General features: G+C 55.1%; 3 non-coding genes across 3 annotated transcripts in view; all 3 read right to left on the bottom strand.

Moving 5' to 3' along the window:
- Positions 1-1,231, bottom strand: part of LOC126325635 (large subunit ribosomal RNA) — a 4,222-nt gene extending 2,991 nt beyond the window's left edge. The window contains exon 1 of the ribosomal RNA XR_007560235.1: positions 1-1,231. This exon is cut by the window's left edge and continues 2,991 nt beyond it. This is a non-coding gene — a ribosomal RNA (large subunit ribosomal RNA).
- A 188-nt stretch (positions 1,232-1,419) lies between these two features.
- Positions 1,420-1,574, bottom strand: LOC126325664 (5.8S ribosomal RNA). The gene has a single exon (XR_007560261.1). It is a non-coding gene; the product is annotated as a 5.8S ribosomal RNA (ribosomal RNA).
- A 365-nt stretch (positions 1,575-1,939) lies between these two features.
- On the bottom strand, positions 1,940-3,832 carry LOC126325669 (small subunit ribosomal RNA). The gene has a single exon (XR_007560266.1). It is a non-coding gene; the product is annotated as a small subunit ribosomal RNA (ribosomal RNA).
- Between the last annotated feature and the right edge of the window lie 3,668 nt (positions 3,833-7,500).

Below are 7,500 nucleotides of genomic sequence, written 5' to 3'. Positions count from 1 at the left end.
CAGCTCCGACGATCGATTTGCACGTCAGAATCGCTACGGACCTCCATCAGGGTTTCCCCTGACTTCGTCCTGGCCAGGCATAGTTCACCATCTTTCGGGTCCCAACGTGTACGCTCTAGGTGCGCCTCACCTCGCAATGAGGACGAGACGCCCCGGGAGTGCGGAGGCCGCCGCCCCGTGAAGGGCGGGGAAGCCCCATCCTCCCTCGGCCCGCGCAAGGCGAGACCTTCACTTTCATTACGCCTTTAGGTTTCGTACAGCCCAATGACTCGCGCACATGTTAGACTCCTTGGTCCGTGTTTCAAGACGGGTCGTGAAATTGTCCAAAGCTGAAGCGCCGCTGACGGGAGCGATTATTCCGCCCGAGAGCATCCCGAGCCAACAGCGGCGCGGGTCCGGGGCCGGGCCAGGTAGGTCCGTCATCCGGGAAGAACCGCGCGCGCTTGCCGGGAGCCCGAGCGCCCAAAGGGGCGAATCGACTCCTCCAGATATACCGCCGAGCAGCCAGCCAGGACACCGGGGCTCTGCCCAACAGACGCGAACCGAGGCCCGCGGAAGGACAGGCTGCGCACCCGGGCCGTAGGCCGGCACCCAGCGGGTCGCGACGTCCTACTAGGGGAGAAGTGCGGCCCACCGCACACCGGAACGGCCCCACCCCGCGGCGAGTGGAAAGGCAACCGGACACGACCCCGCCGCGGATTGCTCCGCGCGGGCGGCCGGCCCCATCTGCCGAGGGCGGGGGCCAGTGGCCGGATGGGCGTGAATCTCACCCGTTCGACCTTTCGGACTTCTCACGTTTACCCCAGAACGGTTTCACGTACTTTTGAACTCTCTCTTCAAAGTTCTTTTCAACTTTCCCTCACGGTACTTGTTCGCTATCGGTCTCGTGGTCATATTTAGTCTCAGATGGAGTTTACCACCCACTTGGAGCTGCACTCTCAAGCAACCCGACTCGAAGGAGAGGTCCCGCCGACGCTCGCACCGGCCGCTACGGGCCTGGCACCCTCTACGGGCCGTGGCCTCATTCAAGTTGGACTTGGGCTCGGCGCGAGGCGTCGGGGTAGTGGACCCTCCCAAACACCACATGCCACGACAGGCGGCAGCCTGCGGGGTTCGGTGCTGGACTCTTCCCTGTTCGCTCGCCGCTACTGGGGGAATCCTTGTTAGTTTCTTTTCCTCCGCTTAGTAATATGCTTAAATTCAGCGGGTAGTCTCGCCTGCTCTGAGGTCGTTGTACGAGGTGTCGCACGCCACACCGCCAGCCGGCTGTGCACGCTACCGAGAAAGTACCGGTATGCGAACCGCCAGGCGACGGGCGCGCATCGCACGTTTAAGGAGACGCGGCCGGCCACACAGGCGACCACGACACTCCCACGTCTCCGAAGCGGGACAAACGCCGCGCGCTTCAGTATACGTAGCCGACCCTCAGCCAGACGTGGCCCGGGAACGGAATCCATGGACCGCAATGTGCGTTCGAAACGTCGATGTTCATGTGTCCTGCAGTTCACATGTCGACGCGCAATTTGCTGCGTTCTTCATCGACCCACGAGCCGAGTGATCCACCGTCCTGGGTGATCTTTTCCTTTTCAGTCTCCCACTGTCTCTTTCAAGACAGTAGCATTTGCGGGACTGAGGCGTCTGACGGCCCCTGTTCCACTATTTTTTTTGTGTCCAACGGCCTCACAGCCGATGGGCGTCGTACGGCTCCACACCGGAGCGGACAGGCACTCGGGCGAACGTCATTCAAAACCGGCGCCAGGCGCCAGGTACCGCAGGCCAGCCGCTCCAGAGCTTCAGCGCTCGTACCACACAACAACAACAACACTTCCGCTAGTTTTGAGAGGCACGCGTGGTTCCGCACGCGGCGCACGGCCACTGCCGTACAGGTAGCGTGTTGCGCGACACGACACGCACATCGAAAGACATGCAGTCTAGTCGGTAATGATCCTTCCGCAGGTTCACCTACGGAAACCTTGTTACGACTTTTACTTCCTCTAAATGATCAAGTTTGGTCATCTTTCCGGTAGCATCGGCAACGACAGAGTCGATGCCGCGTACCAGTCCGAAGACCTCACTAAATCATTCAATCGGTAGTAGCGACGGGCGGTGTGTACAAAGGGCAGGGACGTAATCAACGCGAGCTTATGACTCGCGCTTACTGGGAATTCCTCGTTCATGGGGAACAATTGCAAGCCCCAATCCCTAGCACGAAGGAGGTTCAGCGGGTTACCCCGACCTTTCGGCCTAGGAAGACACGCTGATTCCTTCAGTGTAGCGCGCGTGCGGCCCAGAACATCTAAGGGCATCACAGACCTGTTATTGCTCAATCTCGTGCGGCTAGAAGCCGCCTGTCCCTCTAAGAAGAAAAGTAATCGCTGACAGCACGAAGGATGTCACGCGACTAGTTAGCAGGCTAGAGTCTCGTTCGTTATCGGAATTAACCAGACAAATCGCTCCACCAACTAAGAACGGCCATGCACCACCACCCACCGAATCAAGAAAGAGCTATCAATCTGTCAATCCTTCCGGTGTCCGGGCCTGGTGAGGTTTCCCGTGTTGAGTCAAATTAAGCCGCAGGCTCCACTCCTGGTGGTGCCCTTCCGTCAATTCCTTTAAGTTTCAGCTTTGCAACCATACTTCCCCCGGAACCCAAAAGCTTTGGTTTCCCGGAGGCTGCCCGCCGAGTCATCGGAGGAACTGCGGCGGATCGCTGGCTGGCATCGTTTATGGTTAGAACTAGGGCGGTATCTGATCGCCTTCGAACCTCTAACTTTCGTTCTTGATTAATGAAAACATACTTGGCAAATGCTTTCGCTTCTGTTCGTCTTGCGACGATCCAAGAATTTCACCTCTAACGTCGCAATACGAATGCCCCCGCCTGTCCCTATTAATCATTACCTCGGGTTCCGAAAACCAACAAAATAGAACCGAGGTCCTATTCCATTATTCCATGCACACAGTATTCAGGCGGGCTTGCCTGCTTTAAGCACTCTAATTTGTTCAAAGTAAACGTGCCGGCCCACCGAGACACTCAACAAAGAGCACCCTGGTAGGATTTAAACGGGGTCCGCCTCGGGACGCGAAAGCACCCCTTCGGCACGCCCCACCGGCAGGACGTCCCACGATACATGCCAGTTAAACACCGACGGGCGGTGAACCAACAGCGTGGGACACAAATCCAACTACGAGCTTTTTAACCGCAACAACTTTAATATACGCTATTGGAGCTGGAATTACCGCGGCTGCTGGCACCAGACTTGCCCTCCAATAGATACTCGTTAAAGGATTTAAAGTGTACTCATTCCGATTACGGGGCCTCGGATGAGTCCCGTATCGTTATTTTTCGTCACTACCTCCCCGTGCCGGGAGTGGGTAATTTGCGCGCCTGCTGCCTTCCTTGGATGTGGTAGCCGTTTCTCAGGCTCCCTCTCCGGAATCGAACCCTGATTCCCCGTTACCCGTTACAACCATGGTAGGCGCAGAACCTACCATCGACAGTTGATAAGGCAGACATTTGAAAGATGCGTCGCCGGTACGAGGACCGTGCGATCAGCCCAAAGTTATTCAGAGTCACCAAGGCAAACGGACCAGACAAGCCAATCCGATTGGTTTTGATCTAATAAAAGCGTCCCTTCCATCTCTGGTCGGGACTCTGTTTGCATGTATTAGCTCTAGAATTACCACAGTTATCCAAGTAACGTGGGTACGATCTAAGGAACCATAACTGATTTAATGAGCCATTCGCGGTTTCACCTTAATGCGGCTTGTACTGAGACATGCATGGCTTAATCTTTGAGACAAGCATATGACTACTGGCAGGATCAACCAGGGAGCTGCGTCAACTAGAGCTGAGCAGCCGGCCGCCCGGGAGTGTGTCCCGGGGGCCCGCGCGAACACGCAAGCGTCCGCTCAATTATTCTGCAAACAGGAGGAGGCCGAGCTCCCCTGCACGATACACCTCGAAACCCTCTCAGGTCCCGGCGGCGCGCAGCGCCGTCCTAGGTACTTGGTCGGTTTCGAGAGAGGCGCAATCGCCCGGAGTTAGGCGAGTAGACGGTTTTAGTGCGAACACCCTTGCTCCCAACTGAGCTTGCCGCTACCGACAGAGGCCCGGGAGCGTGCTGTCGTGGCATTGCCGGCGGGAGACAACACGCGCCACCTATGGTGACCGGCAGCTCCAACGCCAGCGCCACACAAGGGCAAAGCCCCACTTGGGTGCAGAAGCGAACTCTCCCAGCACAGCGCACGCGCCAACACGTCCGCACAACTGCGATACAAACCACCTGCGAGAACCGCTGGGGCGACCGAGCAGCAGACGGCGTCGCGGCGCCGAGTGCCAGGCGGCGGCGCATCCTCAACGCACACAGTCCTCAATCAGACCAGCACACTGCAGATGTCCACCGCGCTTCGCACCGGGCTCGGCTGAACCAACTTTGGCCGCCAGGCGCCGCGTGCAGGGTGCGCCGCAGCGTAGCTGCGCCGCCTGCCGGGCCCGTCGGCTGGCGCTCCTGCCACTCGGCGCCCCCCACCAGCCGGCTGTTGCGCGTGCGCCCACGCAGCGCGCGGCCAACACGCCGGGCGGCCCCCCTTCACCGGCCGGGAACAGTCCCACCAAGCCACCGCCGCGTATCGCTTCATACCCACATGGGCCTAGTCACGTGTGTGGATGTGGCGGGTACCGCTGAAACAACCGGTTAATAGCTGTACCGATCGTCGCCATCACAGATTCACCTCCAGCGTGAACAACCGCTCAACAACGGATTTCCAGTTCATTTGCGTATCTTGGGCAGTAAACGTAGATGTCCACCTACATTTGCGAATTCAACAATTCTTGCATGCCAGGATGTCATGTGTCACGACACGCTACATCAGACCACATACACACTGCGACATGTGCAGAAGAGAACACGTGGAAGGTGGCCCGCGCAAGTATGCGATGTCCCTTCCGCGATCCACTGTCAACCGGCATCTGCGGCATGTCCCAGATATGGAACGCGGTCCACCAGGGTAGCACTTTGTGTGAGGCAATACGACAAAGTCGGAATACACGCGTCACTACATCAGACGGCTCACGCTGACCTGACCTGACCTGACCTGACCTGACTCACCGCACCACCACCCCCAGCGACCCAGGGTGACATACAATGCGTTCGTACGTTCCTCCCACACGCCTCTACGGCGTACCACAGTGCAACCTAGCTGTTATTGGGAGACGAGACAAGTAGCATCGAGCACAACATATGGAAATTGAGATTCGACACCGTTGGGCACAGCCAGCGTACAGTCACACGTATCACACTACTTCACTCTGTACGTAACTACCGATGATCGGTACAGCGTGTGGGTTACGCGTACGACATCAGCGGACAATGGACACAGACCATACCACGACGTACACTGAGGGCGTCGACATCTGAATGCAACTGAACAGCTGCGAGGCTCATTTAACACTCACACGCCAGACCGACCAGCTTGAGAGGACAGAGACACAAAGAGGGGGACAGAGGGGGGGGGGGGGGCCGATATAGTCCTATTGCAGTACAATTGACAGTGGATAGCGGGAATATGTGGAAAGTAAGCAACACTCGCAAGACATCTACATGAGGATAACAACGACACCAGAGATTCCGAGCAGTGAACTATGTTAGGCAAAGGGACAACGTGGGTTAGGTTAAGGGACAACGTGGGTTAGGTTAAGGGACAACGTGGGTTAGGTTAAGGGACAACGTGGGTTAGGTTAAGGGACAACGTGGGTTAGGTTAAGGGACAACGTGGGTTAGGTTAAGGGACAACGTGGGTTAGGTTAAGGGACAACGTGGGTTAGGTTAAGGGACAACGTGGGTTAGGTTAAGGGACAACGTGGGTTAGGTTAAGGGACAACGTGGGTTAGGTTAAGGGACAACGTGGGTTAGGTTAAGGGACAACGTGGGTTAGGTTAAGGGACAACGTGGGTTAGGTTAAGGGACAACGTGGGTTAGGTTAAGGGACAACGTGGGTTAGGTTAAGGGACAACGTGGGTTAGGTTAAGGGACAACTTGAGTTAGGTTAAGGGACAACTTGAGTTAGGTTAAGGGACAACTTGAGTTAGGTTAAGGGACAACTTGAGTTAGGTTAAGGGACAACTTGAGTTAGGTTAAGGGACAACTTGAGTTAGGTTAAGGGACAACTTGAGTTAGGTTAAGGGACAACTTGAGTTAGGTTAAGGGACAACTTGAGTTAGGTTAAGGGACAACTTGAGTTAGGTTAAGGGACAACTTGAGTTAGGTTAAGGGACAACTTGAGTTAGGTTAAGGGACAACTTGAGTTAGGTTAAGGGACAACTTGAGTTAGGTTAAGGGACAACTTGAGTTAGGTTAAGGGACAACTTGAGTTAGGTTAAGGGACAACTTGAGTTAGGTTAAGGGACAACTTGAGTTAGGTTAAGGGACAAATTGAGTTAGGTTAAGCGATAATCTGGTACAGCCACAGTTAGGTTAAGCGATGATCTGGTACAGCCACAGTTAGGTTAAGCGATGATCTGGTACAGCCACAGTTAGGTTAAGCGATAATCTGGTACAGCCACAGTTAGGTTAAGCGATAATCTGGTACAGCCACAGTTAGGTTAAGCGATAATCTGGTACAGCCACAGTTAGGTTAAGCGATAATCTGGTACAGCCACAGTTAGGTTAAGCGATAATCTGGTACAGCCACAGTTAGGTTAAGCGATAATCTGGTACAGCCACAGTTAGGTTAAGCGATAATCTGGTACAGCCACAGTTAGGTTAAGCGATAATCTGGTACAGCCACAGTTAGGTTAAGCGATAATCTGGTACAGCCACAGTTAGGTTAAGCAATAAAGTTGGTTAAATTTGGTATTGTGGGAAAGGGGGAAGAGAGAGAGAGGGGGGGGGGGGTGGATAGTGGTGGCAGTACGCGGATGCCTGAGTCACCGTCAGATACGTCACGTCGGTTCGATGCTTGTAGCAAGAGGCTGGCGGGTCTGTGTCTCTCACTTCTGCAATTTTTCATGTGGTATAACACGAGGGCGGGGGGTGATATTTGGTGCCCCTCTGTGTAGGATGTGTGTTGGTTTATCTGAGCAATGGTAGTTGTCGGAGGAGTGGGGTATTGTGCTTTTATAGGTGGACCTACTGCTCTGGTTATCATAGTGTCGACGGTGCAATGTCGCAGAGAGGATGCACTCGACATTGTCGCATTCCAGATGTTTACGTATTGTGTGTCTCCGTTGCAGGCCGAGAGTGGTGCATGTTCGAGTGTCTGGCTGACGTGCGATTCACGTTGTGTGCCCAGTCTTACAGCACGTATAGGGACATTCGCATAAATCATCTATATGTGGCCTTGCATCATTTACTAAGCAGTGCCGTGAGACGACCGAACTATTAGGAAAGTACTGATGTACCGCATAATGTTTACCTTCCACCACACGGCGAGTATCGACTGTGCCCAGCGTTGCCACCGCAGGCAGCGGTCACCGTCACCATTGTGCGGCGGAACGGAACA

Source organism: Schistocerca gregaria, unplaced genomic scaffold, assembly GCF_023897955.1.
Source record: "Schistocerca gregaria isolate iqSchGreg1 unplaced genomic scaffold, iqSchGreg1.2 ptg000932l, whole genome shotgun sequence".
NCBI lineage: Eukaryota > Metazoa > Arthropoda > Insecta > Orthoptera > Acrididae > Schistocerca > Schistocerca gregaria.
The sequence above is the reverse complement of the archived record's forward strand: the minus strand, read 5'-3'. Positions and strand labels throughout refer to the sequence as shown.